We start from the raw sequence: 22,521 nt of genomic DNA on the forward strand, positions 1-22,521 counted from the left end.
TAGACTCATGGATGTTAGGGCTCTAAGGGACCATTAGATATTCCAGTCTGACCTCCTGTATAACACAGGCCACCAATGCCACCTAGTACCCAGACACTAAACCCAGCAACAGAAATGAGGCCAAAGTAAATGAGACACACATGAGTCTAGACTATTATGTGCCAGAGGTAGAGAGGAGGGACCAAGATGCACCAGTGCCCAAGGTCCCTGCAGTGGCAGTGAATGATTGAGCTATAACCATATAATGCTGGCAAGAGACCCATATCACACACTGCAGCAGAAGGGGAACCGCCTCCCCTCCAAGGTCATTGCCAATCTGACCCGAGGGAAATTGTTTCCCGACCCCACGAATGCAGATGAGTTAGACCCAGAGCATGTGAGCAAGAACCAACCCATCAAGCTGTGAGGGGGAGAGAGAGAGAGAGACTGCTCAGTGGCACTTCAGAACCCTGACGCACACCCACTCAATGTCCCATTTACCATCCCCGATGCTACAGAGAAAGGAGGGAAAAAACCTCCCAGAATACACTGAGGGGGGAAAATATCCCTTCCTGACCCCTGCCGGTGGCCTGCTGAAACCCTGAAGAATGAGCTACAGGAACACAAGATACAAACAGGAAGTGAGCCACAGGGCTGCTGAGTCCTGCCCCCTACCATCACAAGCAACCCCATCACACAATCGCACCCATACATTTGTCCAGCTCTCTCTCAAACAGTTTTAAGTTGTTTGCCTCTTGAAGTTTTCCTTTCAGCTGCTTTAGAATAGTACAGTGATTTAGGGATAGCTTGTGCCTGGCCTTGTATAAGAATGCAAGTGGCTGGGGAGAGAGTAGGAGGCGCTGTCCCCTGCTCTTTGTATCAATATGCAGGGGCCAAGCCCAGTCCCGTTGGAGAGTGCAAGCACTACTGCAATCACTAACAGCATCAGGGATTGAATAACTGCTGAGTTGTGGCTGGCCTGGTTTGTCAGCAGTATCGGCCTGACTTAGAGAGAAATGCACACTGCACTTTTTCAAATACAGCCCTTCCTCAATTCCCTCCCAGGTCAGGCCCTAGGTTAAAAGCCACAATGTGACCCTTAGTAGATTGTAAACTCCACTGGCAAGGCCTGTGTGTCCCTCTATGTTTGTAGTGTAGGTGGTACAAAGCAGAAACCTTATAGCTTTGTTTCACCCCCAAAAACTCAAGCAGCTGGGATGAAATGGAACCCAACTAAAAACCACCACTGGTCTCGCAAAACCAAAATATGAATGACTGTTATTTTTTCCCTACACAAATAGCAAAGCACGTGCTTTCCGTCTAAAGTGTCTTTTATCTTAGATCAAAGAAAGAAACAAGGAGGACAAATGTGAAATCTCCAAGCCCATTGCCTTGTCCACAGGGGGATATTGACTTGCAGAGCTGCTGCGGGATAAGATATTCCACAATAGTTCCCTCTGTAGATATTTGATTCCTGAATAAAAGTCACTTCATTCCAAAATGAAGCAGAGGAATTCTGCTTTTCCCCTACTTCTGGACCCTGCAAAGTTTCTGTGATGCTGTGTCTCCGTGTGATGTTTCTCAGGACACCCAGGCCTTTGAGTCACATTGTTGCCACCTTCAGTCAGCCTGAAGGAGTCTTGCCTGTGCTAACTAGGTGTGAGCTCCTTACCACCACCAGCCTCTCAGCCACTCAAGCACACTCCTCTGGGCTATATCAGCCCTGCCATTTGGTATTAGATGTACCCCAGCCCCCAAGTGCCTTCAAAGTGTCCCCCTGTGGTATCCGACTCATGATCACTGGTTACCTTCAGAAATCCCAGAGTCGCTGTTCCCAAAGGAACAGTGTACCCCAGTTTACCACTTCTGTATAACACACAGTGCTTGAGTTCAGTTACAATAAAACAAAAAGAAATTTATTTAAGAATAGAGGTTCAAACAGGAACAAGCGTGAGTGGTGAAAACAAATGGTTACATACCAAACAAAATCATAAACCATGAACGAGGGCCTACACTTCTTGATAATTGCCTTTTCTATCTACTAACATAGATTGTCACCCCAAAGTTCAGTCTTTTGCAGTGTTGATGAGCCCCAAGGACCCAGGCCCCAATCTTTCACGAAGCATCCCCACTGTTACAAGGTGAACAGATGCAGAGTCTCTTACCCATCCTGTGATATACTGAATCAGTCTTTTGTTTTTGTCCACAGTGAGGGTAGTCCCCTCGCTGTCATATTGCTCCTTTTCACCTCCAAGTGGTTTCAGTGTTTATAGTTTGATGGTTTTCCATTGACTTCTCTGAGTTGTTGCAAGGATAGACAATTGAGCAATACATTACAAAATCGGCTAGCCACAGAGGGGCGACAACTCCCTCCTGCCTGAATGGGACATTGCCAAGCGATATCGTTCCCTGGTAACTCACTTTCACTTCAAGATCATAAGGGCAAAATTTTCAATAGAGTTACCTTATTCCTTAAATATTACCCGAACACATATCCTACCATGTGTCCGAGTATCAATAACTTACAAGCTTTCAGTAGCCTTTATGGATAAATACCATGAAAGCAGTGTATTAGATGTAGTGAGTTTGTCAGGTCTGAGACAGGAGTTGCATGTAAAGAACAGTGAACCTTTTGCCACTTGGCAGCAATGGGCCTCTCTATCATACTTCCCCACCAGATTTTCCCCTACTGCCTCCATTCCCCAGCGACTCCAGCTATTTACTTCAGGGATCTCCCTCTTCCTTACAAGTCCTATCTCAGGACTCCCCCTACATGAGTTGGCCTGACCTGCTCCCTGTCTGGCTTTACTAGGCCTTCCCCAAAGAGGGAACTCTCCTTATTCCTGTCATAGGGGTCTTCTCCCCTGAGATGCCAGTTGTGGTACCTGGTTGCACAGGCTTAATAAGAGAGGAAGTCCGGCTGGGGGAGGGGGCTGGATGGTGATTATAAAGGCAGGAAGTTTACAATTGAAGGGAGTGTAGGGAGCATCTGTAATCACTTTCTGGGATGGGAGAGAAGGAAAATAAGCTAATACAGCTCTGCTATCTATCAGTATAGAGTAGTATCCATTTATAATTTCATGTCTTTCTTCCTGTCTTCATGGACTTACTTCAGGCCTTTTGCATGATGTAAAGTTCCCCAGATGCAGGGGATTTCTCACAGAGCACTAAAGTGAATAACCATTAAGGATCACTTAGTTTAAATTAGCATGAATCATGGAAGCATAATTCATCATCTGGTGTAAACACACTGAAAGGTCCAAATATGCTACTGTCTTCAGGATCTAAACTTTGAAGTTAATAGATATGACACATGGGTATTGTGACTAGAAGTTGGATCTATACACCATTGTTTTCTTGCAAGATTCTAAATTATCTACTGGACATAAATGTTACAGTTAACAGACCAAAATAAGTTTATAAACATTGTCAAAGTGGTTCAGATTCAGACAGGGAGCTATGCATACGTCACATAAATGTTTACCGTCAAAGTTCCTGAAGGTAAACACTTCTCTGAGATGTCTTTGGAGTTCATACAAGACTTTGTTCTCCAATGAGTCTCTTCCGTATATTGAAGTAAGATCATCAGTTGTTTGGATTCCAGTGCTTAAAGACATCACAGGCTAAATCCACCCTGTAGTTGAATTTGACCCTATATGTAGTAAATGCAACATGCTACGAATCCATATGCACTTATATTAAGTAAGCATGAACATTTACATAGATTTTCAGCCTCGTTTTACAAAAATCTGGCCCTAAAGATTCCATGGTACTTGCCAGAACAGTAAGTTTTGTCCTGGTGTCTCTGGTAAATATGCTGTTTCTTGTGGTGTGTGTTGCAATGGTTATCAGACATGCTCCTACCCTCTCCCTCAGAGATAGCTGCATTTCAGTGATGAAGAGATTTCTGAAGTATTTGGAGATCCTTTAAAATGAAAGGTGCCATATGCAGGTAAGATATTATTAGTAAGAGTATCTGCCCATATTATCATCCCCGTCTCTTTGTCTACTCAGTTATTCCTTCACTTTTATGATTAGTCAAATTTCCCCATTAAATGTTGCCATTTAATTAAACATACACACGACATGATGTAGCTTAATTTTTAGAAATGGCCTCTAAATTTCCATCTGCAATTATTGCATGCACAAAACCTTTTTGCCTTTTTTGCACAGGCAAATGATCTAATGAAAATTAAGTAGTCAGATATTGTTTGAGAGACTGGCATATTTTTCTGATAGTGACTGTTGAATTCATTGTCTGCTGTCTCCACAGGAACGTAAGCAAAACACTAAAGGAAACCATTCTTGCCCAGAACTGGCAGCACCAGGTTTATAAATAATTTTTTTGCAATAAATATCAAGTGGTCCTTAAAGAATGTTCCTTTCTGAAGTAATCTATTTCTGGGATAATGTACATGTCAATAACATAGGCTGCTAAGTCAGGCTGTCAGGCTGCTTTGTCAATATTTCATTAATTTACATGGACTATGAGGAGATACATATATTTTTAAGAGATTTAGATTACTTCTTGAGAAATACTATAAATGGACAGTCATTGGCGCTTACCTAAATGTAATGATTGCTGTATGTCACAGGTGTTCCGTCTTCTTCCAACAGAGGGCCACACTGACAATTTTTCAGGAGCCTGAAGGGCCTGTCACAGTTTTGAGGTTAACTGCTCTTTTGACCCCCTCTCCTGATCTTTCTCAAGTGCACCCTCTTAAGGTTTCCAGGTATCACCTCTCTTGGGCCAAGACCTGCATCTCTCTCCAGACAGGGGTTTAGGCTTATAACCTCTCTGCACCTCTCTGATTTCCCCAACACATCTGACCAGGGTCCAGAACCTTTGATTAAGCGCTCTCCGGGGACTATAATGGTGCACACCAGTTACCAACCAGCCTTTGCACAGCAAACAGCATTGATTCTTAGGATAACAGGACTACAGAGAAACCATATACAAACTAATAAAAGAACCCACACGCATGTTAAAAGCCTACCAGAGGACACCCCAACTCAATACTCAGGCTCCAGTAGATGTCAGTTTTTCTAACACCACAACTAGGTTTGCTCACTTGGTTACAAGGCCACGTCCGTTTTTAGAGCAGGAACAAGAACCCTGACTGGGCAGTCCAGCTGTTTCTTTATACAGCACAGGTCTTTGATCTCCAGTCTCTGGGAACAGTGGGAATGATAATACTTCCCTACCTCTCATGGGCTTTGGGAGGCTAATGCTTCTGAAGTGCTTGGAGATCTCAGATATGCAGTCATGCAGAAGGGCAGAGTATAAATATTACAATTAAAGGGGAAACAGGAACTGTGGTTACGTAGCACTTTTGCAGAAGAGGGCCATAAGTTGGCTTGTAATACTGCTTATCCAGCTTTGCTATTGTAAAGAAATTGTTCATATTTAAATCTACAGGTTCTCTACGGAGCATCACTTCTTCTGTAGTTGCCCATGTTCATCTCTGAATTATAAATTTAAAATATTCTTTGGGAATAGTCACAATTCAGCAGGAGAATTTTTGAAAGACACCTGACTGTGCTTCAGTCTGATAAAAACAATTGCTTTATTTTCCAATTTCCCTTGCACTTCCCTGGAAGCCAGCTTTGGATGCCTTTTACCATCTTATTCAGGATTTTGTTATTTCTTTTTCTATCACTTGCATTTATTCATTTATAACAGTGATTCAAGGGTCAACACAATCCAAACTGAGGAATGGAAAAAGCTGCAAAACAACTCAAGTTTTCAGACATCCAAGTGTGCAGTACAGCAACTTATGAGGTAATGAAAATTCTCTCACCAATACCCCTGTGGGTATGTCTTCACTACAGAAAAAAACCTGTGGCTCTGAGTCTCAGAGCCTGGGTCGCTTGACTCAGCCTAAGCGCCACCAGTCTGTGTCAATTGACCTGGGCTCTGAGATTCAGTTCTACTGGTTTTTCCTTCGATATGTAGACGTATTCTAAGATCTTGATTCAGTGGCCATTTTTAAATGAACCATGGTCCATTTTTATTTTTAAGTAAAACATGCAATCATCTAGTCACAAAATATCTGGGGTATATAGATCTCCAAGTGAATCAGCTAATTAAAAAGTTATGTATGGAATTTGTTTTTTTGCTAAATCCAAAACACTGTAAGTAAGAGCTGTTACTTCTACATGAAAATCTTTTCTATGTAGCTGAGACACAAGTGCATTGTATGGAGCATAAAATATTCAAAGCACTGAGAAGTCCTGATGGAGACACTAAAAGAGAGAGACTCAGAAAATTAAACCTTTTTCACTGTTCTTAAAGTCTCCATAGTTTATAACAGAAAAAATATCTCTTTGCAAATAATATAGCTGAAAACTTCTGGGAACTGAAAATGTCAAATACTGAAGTGGTTCAGCTATATTGAACATTATACTGACATTAAAAAGTCAGAATGCAGAAAATGAACATCTGGTAAGTCAAGCACTAGGAATGGAAGAAATTGAGATTTGGCTTAAAATGTAAAGATTCAGTTGATGGACAGAATTAGCAGTGACGCAGCCAGGGATGTTCTCCAGTCTGATGAATTCACATGTGAAAGTGAATTAGACACAATAGATAGTTTCTATTAATAATGGTTGAGAGACTGGTAAATAAGTCTTCAGAAATATTATGTATCTGTCCATTCTAATAAAGGAGTGAGTTGGGATTTTGGTTTCATTTGTTTGAAACAGAGGCACCAGAACTTCAGTAACTGTTCCAATACGAAGGAGTCTAAGTGAAGATCTTGCAATAAGAGGTTCTGTTATGCCTAAAGCCAAAAGATTTTGCATCAGCTTTTTTTAGTACTTAGGGGTCAGTAAGAAGTCTGAGGGGATGGCCTCGGACAAAGGGCTGTAGGTGTTTACAAGTCCGGACTTAACATTTCCCCATAGAATAGTTCTGCTTTGTTGGAGAGATGGGTCTGGATGCAAAAGGCTGCCTTTTGGTCACTCCTGCATGAAGCTACAAAAGAAGATTGCCCAAAAGAATGGCCGGGCAGCACAAGCCATCACTGCGTGTACCAGTGCAGTGCAGTCACTCTGTACTGGTATCCACTCCCATGCGTCAGCATTTGTCAGCAGTGGATGGAGTACAGAAGTAGTGTTGGAAGCATGCTGGACCGTCTACAAGCAATTTAATTTATAGACAAGTGGTCAGTAGAGAAGCATTCTACATTTGACCTGAATGGTATGGTCCTTTGTGCTGGCAGTTTGTACTCTACAAAGTCTCTTTCTTGAAAACCAGACAGGCACTTGTCTGCACAAATGTTACAGTCATATCGATGGAGTCATTAGGAAACCTGGTATGTAATGCTGTTGCTGAGCAGAACCAGGCACTACAACAATGTCCAGGTTGCTGCGACTCCTGTTATCCCAGCAAGTGCAGAAGTCATTTATGAAGACGATGGATGATTTGCTAATCTGCTTGTTACATTTTCCAACAAGTTAATTTTGAAATTGGTTTATGACACTCTTTTGTGGGTGTGTAGACCAGTATCATAGTCACAAGGTGTAGGAATGAAGAAAAGTATGTGTTGTATACTTAAATAAAGTAAAGAGGTTTTAGCAACCAGGAAAAGACTTTGAAAATACAAGAAAAAATTGTAATAAGGCCTTGAAAATAATAGGTTTAAAAGTTAGAAGGAATGTGGCATATAGCCAGGCAAGTTTTGGGGAGAATGCTAAGACTGAAAGGTGGCTAATGAGATTAAAAAGAAACTTTCTGGGAAAAGGAACCTTTAAATTTTAGCAGGTGGCATTAACAGTTCCAACAGACAAAGAGAAGTTGTTTTGTAATGTGATAAACTTGTAGGAACTTTTAACATACCAATGTTATCTTAAAGAAAGGGGCCCAGTCGTAAAATCTTGTCTACCCAACGCTGAGAAATCGGTCAACCCCAAACTGCCCAAAACTGGTTCTTAGCTAAAGTTAGCAATTGGCAATTACATCACCTTTTTGTTAAAGAGTATAAAAATGTAAACTCTTAGAGGGCTCGTTGTTGCAATTTGCCTGTCCAAGTTGGAGCCAGCTAACATGGATTTAAGCACCCGGGGCTTAGTCCTGTTGTAAGTACCTGATTAGTATTATGTTATTATGGGTTTGCTTAGGCATTTAAGGCATGTTTGAAGCAACTGTATAAATACCATTCAGCCTTCAAATTTAATAAAGAAATTTATGATTAAATTAATTTGGGGGGTATCCTACAAAAACAATAATATAAAAAAAATTCCAACAAAGGGCCATATTTCCCTTATAGTTTAATGATCATTACATTGGATGAGACACATCTATGGCTTTTCAAAGACCTGTAAGCTTTTTCTGATAGTATGAAGGCCACTCCTTCTGTATGGACATTGTCTGTCCTTCCAGAGTAAATGATTCTTACGTTGCTTTATGGGAAGCTTGCCACGTCCAGTGCATTGTATCTCACAAAGACCAAGAATATCTATGGAAAAGGCTGCAGTTCTAGTTTACAGTTAGTCAATTAACATTCTGGCTTTGCTGCATTCATAGAGCATTCTTATATCCATGTTCCAACATGCAGTCTTGTTTTGGTGCTGAACAATTTGTTCTTTCCTAGCCAACTTTTTGCAGCAGCTGAAGTACTCAAACTGGTGATGCAAGCCTTTGTGGCTGGGTGTTGTCTGATCCAGTAAAGATATTGTTATGATTCTGGCTCATTTTATTGGTTTCTTACCTTAAGTAACTAGACTGTCAGCCAGCTCAAGTCTAGGCAGCCCCCACCTATTGGCTACCCAGTAAGCGTGCCAAGCTACACTTATACTCATCATGGTGACCAATGTTATCTCATTGATTTCTTGTCCTTCCCTGTGTCTATATCCTTAGGTATGCTTGCAGGAGCCCATCACTTGATACACACGTCTGCACACATGTGGGGATTGACCCCTTCCTACAGCCATTGGATGTGGGGCCTCAAGATCTCTCCCTTCCGCTGGGACTCTCATTCCCTTCCATCACCTCAGAATCTTCCCACCCCATCACCTCAGGATCCCTCCCCTTTTCCTGAGATGCTCATTCTCACCAATCCCCTCAGGATCCCTCTGGGACTCTCCTTTCCACCCACCTCCTTCTCCAGGAATTCCCTTCTCCCCCACCCAATCCCCTAAGGATCCCTTTTCTCTGGGACTCTCACCCATCCCAGTGAACCTCAGCCCAATCCCCAACACTGTGACTTGAGTCTCCACTCCACACCAGTCCCATTTCCTCAGGAACCCCCAGAATCTCCACTTGGACGGGTCTCTCCCACTCACCTGCTGGGGCTCCCTGTACACCACAGCTCCTCTTCTCCGTGGCCTGTTTCCGATGTGGCTCCTGAATCTCCCCACCCGGTAGAGCCTTCCACAATTGGCACTTTCCAAACTTCAACCTTCCCGGGAAGGAGCCAGCACACCTTGCTGGGACTGAGAACATTAGCTCCACTTACCAGGATTCCAGCACGCAGGCAGGGCCCTGCTCCTCTAATGCCGTTCCCTTCCTGGCCCTCGCACTGCCAGACATGAGGCTTCACCTGCTCAGCTGGGCATGCATGTGGCAGCGGGGCAGGTAAGAAAAAGACTAGGCAGAGATAGATTTGGGGAGGGGCGCGGGGTGAGCCCATTCTATCCCTAGCCACCCACAGCCTATGGATAACATTTTCCAAAAATTTAACAAATTTCTTCCATGAGGTGAATAATCAGATAGGTTTAATGTCTTTGGCTTGGAGAAGTGAAGGTCATCGGTTCTTTAGACAGAAAAACTTCCACAGATATGGTCATTAGGTAGGTGATTACAGTAAGTGAAATATTACATGCTCTGTTAAATATGGCAGTGACGGATGCTCTAGAATACTACAGACAGACTGCTAGATATGCTGTAGTCTAGAACTTAGAGGTTACTTCAAGGTCAGCTGTGGGTTGGTTTGTTTGTTTTCTTTTTCTAAACTAGATTTTCAGCTGATAAAATGTGCTTCTGAAGGATTTCACGGCGTATATTTATATACAATGAAAATATTGAATGCTCTTGTCAGCAAACACAAAAATAACTGAGCAGCCCCCAACACCAACATGGTCACATCCTTCATATATTTACCAACCTTCAGAAGTGTGCCAACACCGACTGTACGTTGAGGTCATTTTGTATTTTAAGTCATAATTTATTTTTTGGAGATCAGTGACTCAATCAAAGAGTTTTATTTAAGAAGTTTCAAGGTTCCTTGTAGAAACATAGTTGACAAGTAACGTCAAGGGAAAAACCCGCTGCTATTACCAAGGAATTCTTTCCAATTTCAAGCTAGTCACACACAACATATGACAATGAGAAGCAATTTCATCTTTAGCTGGTCTATGCTTTAACTATTCATACCATCAGTCACAGGGGCAAACACTGGACCAGACTGTGTTGATTTGAGTTTGAGGCACTGTATTTGGTCAGAGGCAGTTATGTTTTGCATCACAGCATATTTGATTTTAGGCTTGTAAAATATTAGTGGGAAAACATCCATATATGCGAAGTATCCTCATCCCTCATGCTACCAGAATAGTACACACAACTTTTATGCAAATACAAGCAATTACACATTCCTGGGACATTAATATAACCTGCCTACCAATATTTTGGTGTTTAAAAATTCATTCCATGGTTACCATCCACAAAAAACCATAATCAGTGTTATGAAAAAGCTTCGAATTAATATTTATTTGTACTACAGTAGCACGCACAATCAAGAGAGAAATTAAGTAACTTTCCCAAAGTCACAGAGGCACTCTGTGGCAAAACCAAGAATTAAAACCTAATTGGAGTCCCAGGCCTGTGACAAAATCTGCCACGTGTGTGAATAAGGAATCACTGATTAAGATAAAAGCAAGCTGTTCTTTTTAATTAAAATGATAAAACCTAAATAATACTGCAACATTTCAGAGCTCACTAAAGGCAAATGAGTGCACTGGAGCCCCCAAGGCTAATAGCTAGGACCAAAGCATGGTCTGCTATTGCCTAGCTTTACATACTCCTCAAGAGCTCTGTGTAGCTTGAAGGTTTGTGTCTGTAACCAACAGACGTTGGTTCAATAAAAGCTATTACCTCACCCATCTTATCGCTCTAATATCCTGAGACCAGCACAGCTACAACACTGCAAACATACTCCTCCCCAGTCAGGCACAGCACTCCTCCAGCATCTGTACTACACAGGCGTTCAAATCTAGTGATTAGGCAACAGTTATATGTGGCTGTACATAAAATTCATAGAATGTATTCACTTCCCTTTGCCCATAAGGACTTTCACAAGCATAAGCAGCTATAGAACTTGAGATCTACACCAAGAAGTCCATGATCCTACCACTTGAGCTCAAGTAGCCCTTTCATTAGCTGCAGTAGCAGCCCTCTTTGTGAGTCAGTTTCTACAAGGAAATTCCATTCAATAATGGAAATAGTAGTACTCATAGTCACTAGCCCATACACTCATCTCATGTAATGATAGTAGGCAAGACGCAAGTACTATGTCAGTGCAATGCCATAAGTGATTAGGAACAAAAATAAGTAAGTACTTATGGTCACATGGCCTATTTGGATTACAAGACGACCCATCTGATTAATGGGCAGCTCCCTGTCTCTGTTATAGTCAGCACAGATGCCATGTTTCAGCCATGTCAGCTGGTTGTTGTGTGGGTTTTTTTGTTTTATTTTACTTTGCTTCTGCTCCTGTCTAGTCTCTGTTAAAAGCAAGTTTGGGTTTTAGATACTTCTGGCAAGGTTTTCTCCTATACGAGCAGACACTAGAAGCTGCCTTCTCACAGACATTCATAATTTCCATTACTCTTAATTGCCATTATGTGTATTCTGTGGCCCTGGCGCACCATGATGAGGTGACACACCTGTTAATGTCAATGTAATAATTTTGCAATGAAGTAACAAGCCATTCTCTACAGCCGGTTCTCCTGCTAAGTGCCTCACTTGAATTTTTTACGCCTGATCTGGCTCTGACTAAGGCTCAAAGGAAGATTTTTAACATATGGGTTAGCAGTTGTCTCTTTTGATTTGCTTGTGTGTTACTTCACTTACCACTTCTGACCTACTTATGGTCTAGATAGGCACTGATGAACCTTCATGTCTTCATTTAAAGAATTCTTTTACTCTGCAGCTAATTAAAAACCCCGTCAACTGACATGCAGCTTTTATTTTCAATTAAAAATAACTATCAAATGATAAATGTGATTGAAGAGAAATTATTGTAGCTCCCAAAATGAACTCCTGGCAGTGGTTAAATCTATAGAAAATTGTCATCACTATCTGTATAGGAGAAAGTGTGTGACCAGGACAGACTATACATTCCTGAAATGGCTTTTTCTATTCAGGAATCCCGAGGAACAGCTTGTCAGTGATTGGAGAAACCGCAGTACTATTATTTCACCATGTCCTAGAAAGCAGAGAGTCTGAAAAGAACGTAGGGTCTAGTGGACAGGCCACTGACCATGGGATCCCCGGGTGATGCTTGGCAAAAAAGGGTTAATGCAATCCCTTGGTGTCTAAACAGGGAGGAATGAGTAGGAATTGGGAGGTGGTTTTTACCTCTGTATACAGCATTGGTGAGGCCAATACCAGGATTCTGCACCCAGTTCTGGTGTCCACATTTTAAAAATGGTGTTTAAAAATTGAAGAGTGCAGAAAAAAGCATCAAAAATGATTCAAGGGCTGGAGAAGTGGTTTACAATGAGACACTGAGGGCTTGTCTAGATGGAAAAGTTATATCACTATAAGCCAAGGTGTGATTTTAAACTGATATAGTTATAACTCCCCATGTGGACACACTTATTCTGGCACAAGAGTGGCTTTTTGTAGGTTAGCTTATGTTGTGTTGGAAGGAATTTAAGCAAAATCGTGTGCGGGAGGGAGCACTTCTTATTCCAGAATGCACGTGTCTATAGGGGGAGTTGCATCATTGTAACTGTCAGTTTAGTTACACACCTGGCCTGACAGGGGTATAACTCTCCTGTGTAGACAAGCTCAATCAGTGAACACCTTATCAAAAAGAAGACTGAGAGGTGACTTGATTACATTATATAAGTATCTTCACTGGGAGACAATACTAAAGGGCTCTTTAATCTAATAAAAAAACACATAATACGAGCCAGTGGGTAGACGCTGAAGCCAGACAAACTGAAATTAAAGCTAGTCTACACTTAACACTTACAGTGGCACAGCTGTATCGGTACAGGTGTGCTGCTGTAAGAGCACTTGTGTAGCCACATTATGTCAATGGGAGAGAGCTCTCCCGTTGACATAATAAAACCACCTAAACAAGCAGTAGTAGCCATGTCAGCGGGTGAGCAGCTCTTGCCAACATAGCGCCGTCCACACAAACACCTACGCGGCAAAATTTATGTCACTCACAGGGTGTTTTTTCACACCCCTGAGCGACAAAAGTTTTGCCAGCATAAGTGCTAGTGTACACAATGCCTTAAAAATAAGTAAAAAATTTTTAACAGTGCAGATGATTAGCCAGAGGAGAAAACTACCAAGGAAAAATGTCCCTGTCTAAAAGATATGCTTTAGTCCAACACAAATTATTTTGCTCAATACGGACGCAACTGAGTAATATTCACTGCCCCATGAAATACAGGAGGGACAGACTATTTGATCTAATGGTCCCTTCTGGCCTTAAATCTATGAAGCCAGAAACAGCTATTTGACAGTTCCGCGGAGTACTTTTATTTTTTGTATTATACTGTATTTTAGACCAGTGCAAGTATAGAACCACTACCAAGCTTTTCAAAAACTCAGACTATTACGTAGTGTAATAAAATGAAAATGTTTATAAATTGCCCCGCTGCAGGCTGATTAGTATAAGCATGTTCTGTGAGACAAAATGAGAAATTCAGCCTCTAAAATTCCAGTGAAAGCAGTGGCCCCTTTCAGATTTTGCTGTGTTAATATTGATCATTTTTACAGCACCAGAAAGCGTGTGCGGTGCGTAACTGTAATCACTAGCTGTAATTTATTTCCACCTGCTGCTTTAGATACACGCTCTGGAGCATGGTCCTGAGCCATCTGCATTAACATTCAGCGTGCGCTGTTTTGTTTGCAGCTGGCTAGTCACATCCCAACGACTTGCCATGCTCCATGGAGAGCGCTGAGTAGTGCACTGCACCACATGCATTAGCATCAGTTTAGGAGAGGAACTCTCAGTAGCTCAAGGATGAAAGCTGACTAGAAAGAAACCAAAGATCACTTACCTAGGCTAAACCCCAGCTCAGGTATTTTGATGCTGCAGTCAGAGGTGTGACCGCAGCATATGTAGACAAACCAGGGCTAGCTTTGATCTACGTAGCAGTGAAGCAATGGCAGCAGCATGGGTGGACAGGCCTCCTCGGAGTCCCCGCCGCCACCCATATTGCCACAACTTCACTGCTAGTGTCATCCTAGTGATTTCAGACTCTGACGCTTTAACGTTACTCGTCCAACCCTTTGTTTCTTCCCCCCTGCTCCCATCCAGTTTTGGGGTGTCAATCCCCAACCACCATGCACGCACACTGAGAGTCTTTAAAAGCTGCCATTTTCTAATAGCACTTGTACACCGGTTATACTGATGTGCAAAACCTGCCTGGAAACATCCTTTTTCTCTCTAAAGCATTTTAATGCTCTTCATAAAGGATACTCACAGCCAAACTAGACAGCTGGCACGGGTGAGGGGACAGTGATTTCTAATCCCCAAGCAGATATAAAATGGCAAAGTTAATGTTTCTTATTAAAAAAATATTTTTGTAACCACAATTTCTGCTAGGACCTGACTGCTTACTAAACAGAGATTGCAGTAGGTTGGGGATTGACACACCAAAGTGTTAAACTTCCTTTCTGTTTCATCACTATAAATGTTTGCTGTTACTATTGCTTATTTGTGGAGGGATATTGAAAGCTGGTTATTCTTCAGAAGCACTGACTGTTCACATCTGCTGTGATGTTCACCCTGTCCTCTTCCTGAGGAAGGCTAAGGGCGTATGACACCTTGTTTATTGGTCTTAGGTAAGAAGCTGTCAGAAAAAAAATCGGTAGTTACAAATTGAATAGAAAAAACCATAGATGCTCAAGCATTGCATTGATGAGCATGTTAATAACTACAGATGACTGGATAGACTGATATAGTGAAGGGAGGCTATGATAAGAAATAAAGTGCAATGTGGTGGTGTAGATATCCTTGATGCATTAATTCTTATTTATGGACACGTACTTGTTGTTTCATTTCCATTTCCACTTGCTGTGGAAATCAAATACATCACTGAGCTAAAAATATGGCTAACTTCCCTTGCAGAGAGTGGCAGAATTCATTCAAAATGTCAAAGATGATATGCAAATTTGGCAGGCCATTTGTTTCCAGGAAATATACTGCAAGTGCATGTTTTTCTAGATATACAGATTTCTGCCTTTCCTTGTTTAATGCCACAGTTCAGGATAAGATGGGCTCATGGCAGTCAACAAACCCATAGTGCAGGCATAGAACACGATGAATGGAACTCCTTGCCTCCGAAAGTTTACAGGAGTAGCAAGAAAGAAATGTATCAGGGCAGGGGATACTGGACCCTCCTTCCACCTATAGGTCTTCAGTGTGAATCAAGCCCACACTGGCAGAGGCCAAAAGTTGCCACCATTGGTCAGCTTTTCAGTGGCTTATCTGAAGTGAGTTTGGTGGTCTTAGTCCACTTCTCAGTGAACATATGTCTGCATCACCAGAACCACCCCTTGTTGACCATTCATTTGGCACCTGTCTTGAGCAGTAAAGCTCTACACTACATACAAGGGTAGCACGCAGTTTGGGGCTCAGCATTCAGATAAGAGCCTCACAATAATACATGAAATCTGCTAATGACATTCTCTTGCACAAGGTGTGTTCTACACTTATAGTGGGAGCACGCCGCTCCTTCGGTGCAGCCGGTGATTGAATATTTGAACTCCAAACTCCATCTCTGGCGCGGCCCCTTGAAACAAGCAATCCGTTTTTCTGCAGTTGTATGATTTCTGGCCACTTCTGACAGGACAGAACATTTTGCTGGACACTATTCTTCCTGCTCTAATACACACATGCTAAGAGCAGAACATTTCTCTCTCTCTCTCTGCCATTTCATCAACCTACAGACTGGAAAAGTCATTGAAGCAACGGAATTAGGAGTCACAGCCCAAGCCATGAATCTCTTCACTGTGCAACTGTCTCCTTTGATAATGGAAAATTTGCAATTTTCTTGCTCTCTATCTATTCCCATGTGGCATATGTTGAATTCAGGAAGCCCTGCTTATTCTTGCAGACATGATAGCGCAGGGTTTTCAACATCTGGCATTGTGCAAGGTTGCAAGGAGAGAGGATTCAAGGGCAGCCTTGACGAGGCTCAGTCCTGTCAGTCATCACGACTTTCCTGCTGTGATGCCTCGGTATGTCTCTTGAAATCTTCAAGTGGCCTATTTGCAAGTTCTGAATGGTTTGGAGAGACCGAGATGTGTGCAGAACGTGGCTAAGTGCATGGCGTCATTTGACAGTACAACAAAGAATGCAGCACAGAAAAGGCGCAGATGTCATTCATTAGCATAAATCCAAAGGGCAAATGTTCAGCACCCTTCTGAACTCTCTTCTGTGCAGCTGATCAACATTATCTGAAGGAACTGCTGACAGTAGGATGACCACTAACCTGCTCTTCTCTTCTGTTTCCAGCTGAGCATCTGAAGCTTCACTTCAATTATGGCTGAAATCATTGGGTCCACTTAACACGTTCCTGGCTTCTTCATTCTCTCTTCACTCCTCCACTGCACAAATAAGGTGGATGAAAATGTGCAGCAGGCAGCTCTGCTGTTCGCAGTACACAGATCATCCTTGCAAATGCTGTCATTTTCCTGACCACCAGTCAAATGAGTTCTTAACAGTAAGTCCTCTATGCTCTGAAGGGTTGAAGCATTGCAGGAAAAAAATACATGGCCAGAGCCATATGATCAGAAGTAGTCCTTTCCATCCTCCCCTAGGAAAAAATTTTTTTTAATGAGGTTAGGCGGTTATTTCAAATTCACCCATGTAAATACTGTGTATAATGTATTCTCTCTGTCACAGCAGAATGCAGAAGCAGCTCCAGATTTATTTCACTAAATGCCACAGGTGTAATCAGAGAAAAACGTAAGTAACCCTAGGGCAACTTGTAGAATGGAAGGTGGCAACAGCTAATTGCTTGTCAGGCAAACTTTGCAGCAAGCAATTCATTCAATAAGTGAATTTAGCCCCCATTTCCTCTGTGCAAATGAGCCACGAACAGACTTCATTCCCATCATGAGTGTTATTGCGAGTTATTTCATGCCTATTTGATTTGAACAAATTCCAGTCCGTGCGCTGACACACAGTATTCATACACTATTACTTTAAGTGCACTTGATTGCCCAAGTCCTGTGGTATTTTCTTAGATGATTGAGACTTTTATAAGTAGTTAAATAAGTCACCTCCTGCATGAACACAGACGCAAACAAATTTGCATAAGTATCAGTGAGCAGGGATGCTCAGCAGCCCCTTTGCTTCCATTCCTGTGCTCAAGGAAGCCCTGCTACTCCAGAGTTCCCCCTCTCTTCATGGCTGATGCGAGGTGGATTCACTAGGCAGGGAAATCTGAATTGGAAGAAGCTGATGCCAGTTAGGGTTGTTTCTTGTGCTCCCAGCCTTCTTATGAGGAAATAGAGCAGCACCAACACCTGGCTGGGAAAGAACCCATCCTTTACCCAGCTCTTACGAACTCCCCTTTCTTAGGGGAAAAAGACAGACAAATATAATGCAAACTGCTGCATAGGTAGGCTTGGCGGAATTTCCTTTTCTGTGTGTCTTTCATTTTTAAATAATTTTGATTAAAGCTATCCAGGTTTATTTTTAAGCTTTTTTTCCTATTTTTAGCAACTTAAATTGCAGTTACACAAAAAAAGGGGGTTTAAGCATTTTTAAATTTTTTTTACCTATTTAAATTTTCACAGGTGTGGGGAGGTCAGACAATAATTTAATGATAATAGATGCTGAGATTAAAAAGATTAATACTTTATAACAATACAAATTATGTCAATATCACACTAACAAGTGCTCAAGCAGCATTTTTCTTAATTGAAATATATAGATTGGCAAAGTAACAATGATGGCGATTCTTTTTCATTGGTTTGTGTGTACACAGTGACATCAGGGTTTATTGATAAAAATCTTATCCTATCAAGTTTATGTACAAGATCTTTCTGGAAGTGTCCATGAGATCTTCTAAATTACATTAGGGATCTCAAAACTTTCCAGGGAAAAAACTGGATCCACTTTTGTTTAGACATTGATATAAATGCTCAGATAGGAGGGGAGGTCATCGAGTCTCAGTGTTACGTGATGATATAGTGTCAGATCATGTGGTGATGGGATACAGCAAGACACGATTGGGGTGTATCTACCTATTTAGGTTTTCACACCTTCCCCCTCCACCTTGGGGACAGGCTTTCTAACAAGGGGCAGACCATTATCATAACCAGAAGGCTAAGCAAGAAGAGGGGGGACTAGAAGGACCTGCCCCATCACCCCAGAACACAGACCACATCCAAAAAGCTCTCAGGAGTGGGGAGGAGTCTGAAGGGGGATTGTGTTCAAGTGGTGGTTGTTCTAGTATAGATCTGTATATATCTTCTGTCATCTAAGAATAAGTGTGTGCCTGTGTGTTGCAAAGCCTGTGTTCTTCATTTTATCTGCCACATGTCCCCAAAGGATTAAACTACAAACCAAAGTGCCCATGAGAGTGCATAAGCTACAGGAGAGGCTTGGAGCGGCCGCTAGACTGCAGCATCCCACATCCCAAAGAGGAGTGCCAGAGAGAGACTCTGTACCTCGGATGTGTGCCTGAGAGGTTAGAACTAGAGACACTGTCTGAACACTGCTCAGTAGGCTTAGAAGAACATGGGATCCAAAAGGTTGGGCCCAATATGGCAAACTGGTGACCATCCACTAAGGGGACTCTTTCAGGGCTGTAACACAAGCATAATTGTCTTTATTGAGGATAAGCTCATTACAGACATCTCAGAGCTTCCCACAGCTCTAACACATATTGCATATCCACACTATAATTATTAAACATTTAGATAGAACCATGGCACTTATATAAAAGCCCATAATCCCTGCCCCAAAGACCAAACCCATAAATAGGACAAAACAGAGACCATAAAGATAGAAACAAACAGAAGGGGGTAGAGGACAGACACAAAGGATAAATCCTGTAAAAAAGGAAAGATCTTGGAGTTATTGTGGATAGCTCTCTGAAAACATCCACTCACTGTGCTGCAGCAAACAAAACAAAACAAAAAAGCTAACAGAAAGGGATAGATAATAAGACAGAAAATATATTGCCTCTTTATAAATCCATGGTACGCCCACATCTTGAATACTGCATGCAGATTTGGTCATCCCATCTCAAAAAAAAGATATATTAGAACAGGTACAGAAAAAGGCACCAAAAATTATTAGGGGTATGAAAAAACTTCCATATGAGGAGAGATTGATAAAACTGGGACTTTTCAGCTTGGAAAAGAGATGACTGAACGGGGATATGATAGAAGTCTATAAAATCATGACTGGTGTAGAGAAATTAGATAACATTTCCTTATCTACTCCTTCTCATAACACAAAAACTAGGAGTCACCAAATGAAATTAATAGGCAGCAGGTTTAAAATGAACAAAAGGAAGTATTTCTTCACACAACGCACAGTCAAACTGTGGAACTCCTTGCCAGAGGATGTTGTGAAGGCCAAGACTATAATGGGGTTGAAAAAAGAACTATATAAGTTCATGGAGGATAGGTCCAGCAATGGCTATTAGCCAAGATAGGCAGGGATTGCTGTTGCCAGAGGCTGGGAATGGCCAATGGGATGGATCACTTGATGGTTACCTGTTCTATTCATTCCCTCTGAAGCACCTGGAATTGGCCACTGTCAGAAGACAGGATACAGGGCTAGATGGACCATTGGTCTGATCTAGTATGGCCATTTTTATGTTCTTAAAAATCAGTCATTATATAATGAGTTAATCTTACAAGTTTGATATTTCTGAGTAGAGACTGAGGAATGGACTGGGTAGAACAATGTACTGCAAGAATTCAGAGGTTGATAGGCTGAGAAATCAAAGCAGTGAGTGATGGGAAGTGGTTAGAAGAGAATGAGAGACATTGAAAGAGATGTGGTGCTCACTAAATTGGACAGATTGAGAGTTTACCAGAGAGGGAACAGTACTGAAAGAGTCTGGTCACAAGAGCTATAAAACAATGAAGGACAACATGGGTCAACATGAAAGCTGAAGTTGCTTAGAACATGGTTGTGAGAATGAGCAGAAATGGAGCTGTCCAGAAGTGGAAGTCAGATCTGGGAGGCAAGGGGAAAGAAAGACCAGATTGTGTGCAGTATGAAGATACAGGAAGAGTGAGGAGAGAGAAAGAGAATGGGGGGGCTATAAATGGCATGAAAGAGAAAAGCCAACCACTGCCATTTCACCAGTTTTCTTCCCTCTTCAAAAAAAAGGCTGCTCTTCACCCCACCAACCTAGATACCAGCCTTCTCCACTCACTCACCTGTTCCATGCAGCCAGCTATTTCTTCAACTCCAGACTCTTTGTTGGAAAGTCCTCCCTTCTCTCCAGCCTCTTCTAACAGAGTACTGGGCTTTGCTGATTCCTTAGCAGTGGGGAGGGTCAGGACTCAAGTTCAGAGACTGCTCTGCTTTTTGTGCAGGCAGGAGTCCTGATGCAGCCTTTCCCCCCCATCAAAGATTATCGCCTCCTCTCCAGCACAAACACCCATTACTGCCTAAGGGAAAAAATTAAAATTTGCTTGCTTCTGAATTGCTAACACACTTGGGAAGTTTACAATTTCCTGATCAAACTACTGTACTTAACCATAATGATACAACATAGATTAACTCATTTGGAAGCAACACTGGGTCTGCACGTGCCAGACAGGGACTGAGGCTAGAACACATGAGCTGTAATACAGTTTGGGTGGCCAAACTGTTAGAAACTAATTCAGTTGGAAGTGAGTTTTAACATTGCTCTTTAAATTCAGTTCCAAGCCCAGTGCAGACAGGACCCCTTAAGGGAAATACTGAGAATTCAATGGACTGATGAAAATTCATGTAGAAAAATCTATCCAGGTATTACATACTAAAAAGGTTTCCAATTTCCAAAGGGAAAGGGATGCTTTATTTATATATCTATTTTTAGAGTCCCAACTTCAGTCCAGGTCACAGAGAACACATTGGTTCATAAACACTTTTTGCAGGAGAAGCAGGTGTGAAAACATGAGCATTCAGCCACCATTCGCTTTTGGGGACTGAATTTGTGCTACCTTCACCTGGAGGCAGTCCAGTCCAGTATTAATGACATGCTAACAAACGATGTGGGGAAAAAAGAAAAACTCCAAACATGGTGCATGGCCTTAAACAACAAGAACTTTCATTTCAAAAGCTGGTGAGAAGATACCAGATATAAATTTATAGCCTATATTTAATTTTTCACATAAATAACCAGAAAGTTTGTTTCAGAGAATGTACACCCAATGCTATTTAGCATCTCTGAAGGTATCAGTGAAATATTACAGCTGGCATTCTCCACCCTCAAAATAAGTGGGTCATCTAGTAGGTCTTAGCCAGTCTGGGGACGTGCAACAGCCAAACCTGCTCCAAATCATGTCTGCAGTTTGGCACTAAGAGCTAACTGCAGTGATGAAAACAATGTAAGAATATAGAATAGCTGAATGATCTCTCTTAGCATGGTGAGCATTTTTAATTTCTGAAATAGCGGTCAAGGCAAGACTGTTTGAAAAGCCAGTCCTGTAATGCAGCACCTTATCTTCATTGTAAAAGCTCAGGTTTGGAAGCATTCTTTATTGTATCAGACATCCAAATGCAATAGGAATACCTTTGTAATATGAGACAGCATGATAAAATGGAGCTGACCAATTTTTCCATTATCACCTTACTGGTTGCCTTGTGCATGACACATCATTACTTCTCTCTCAGAGAGAAAAATGGTCTTTACTTCCATATTAGGGCAGGAGAGAAAAACAAGAGCAGGGAAACAGCCACAGAAGGAAGATGTAAGAATGTAAAGATAATTAAAGAGACATTGTGAACCTGAAACTTACCTTATTTTGGAAAGCTGATCAGAAATTAGAACAGGATGGGACAGACACAGTGAAACTGGCTATGGACAAAGTGCTGTCTATCAAATGCAAAAAAAAAAATTCTCACTGACTGATCTCGAGCGTTGACAGAAGGGATTTTTAAATTCATGCTCGCTCTATTCTCCCCTGCCATACAGGGTGTATAAATCTCCTTAAAGTACCTTTAAAAGTATGTATTTACATCAGTTTTGTTTTGATTACACTGACCTGTGTAAGACATTTTGAGTTCGAAACATTTTACTATATGCTTTAAATACAATAGAATTCTCTAAACAACAGCACTTAAGAGCTGCAAATGCTAAGTAGTATTAAATGTTTAGGGCTGTATTTTGAAA

The sequence above is a fragment of the Emydura macquarii genome, unplaced genomic scaffold, assembly GCF_026122565.2.
Source record: "Emydura macquarii macquarii isolate MOO-44397 ecotype Brisbane River unplaced genomic scaffold, CSIRO-AGI_Emac_v2 contig_1045, whole genome shotgun sequence".
Lineage (NCBI taxonomy): Eukaryota > Metazoa > Chordata > Testudines > Chelidae > Emydura > Emydura macquarii.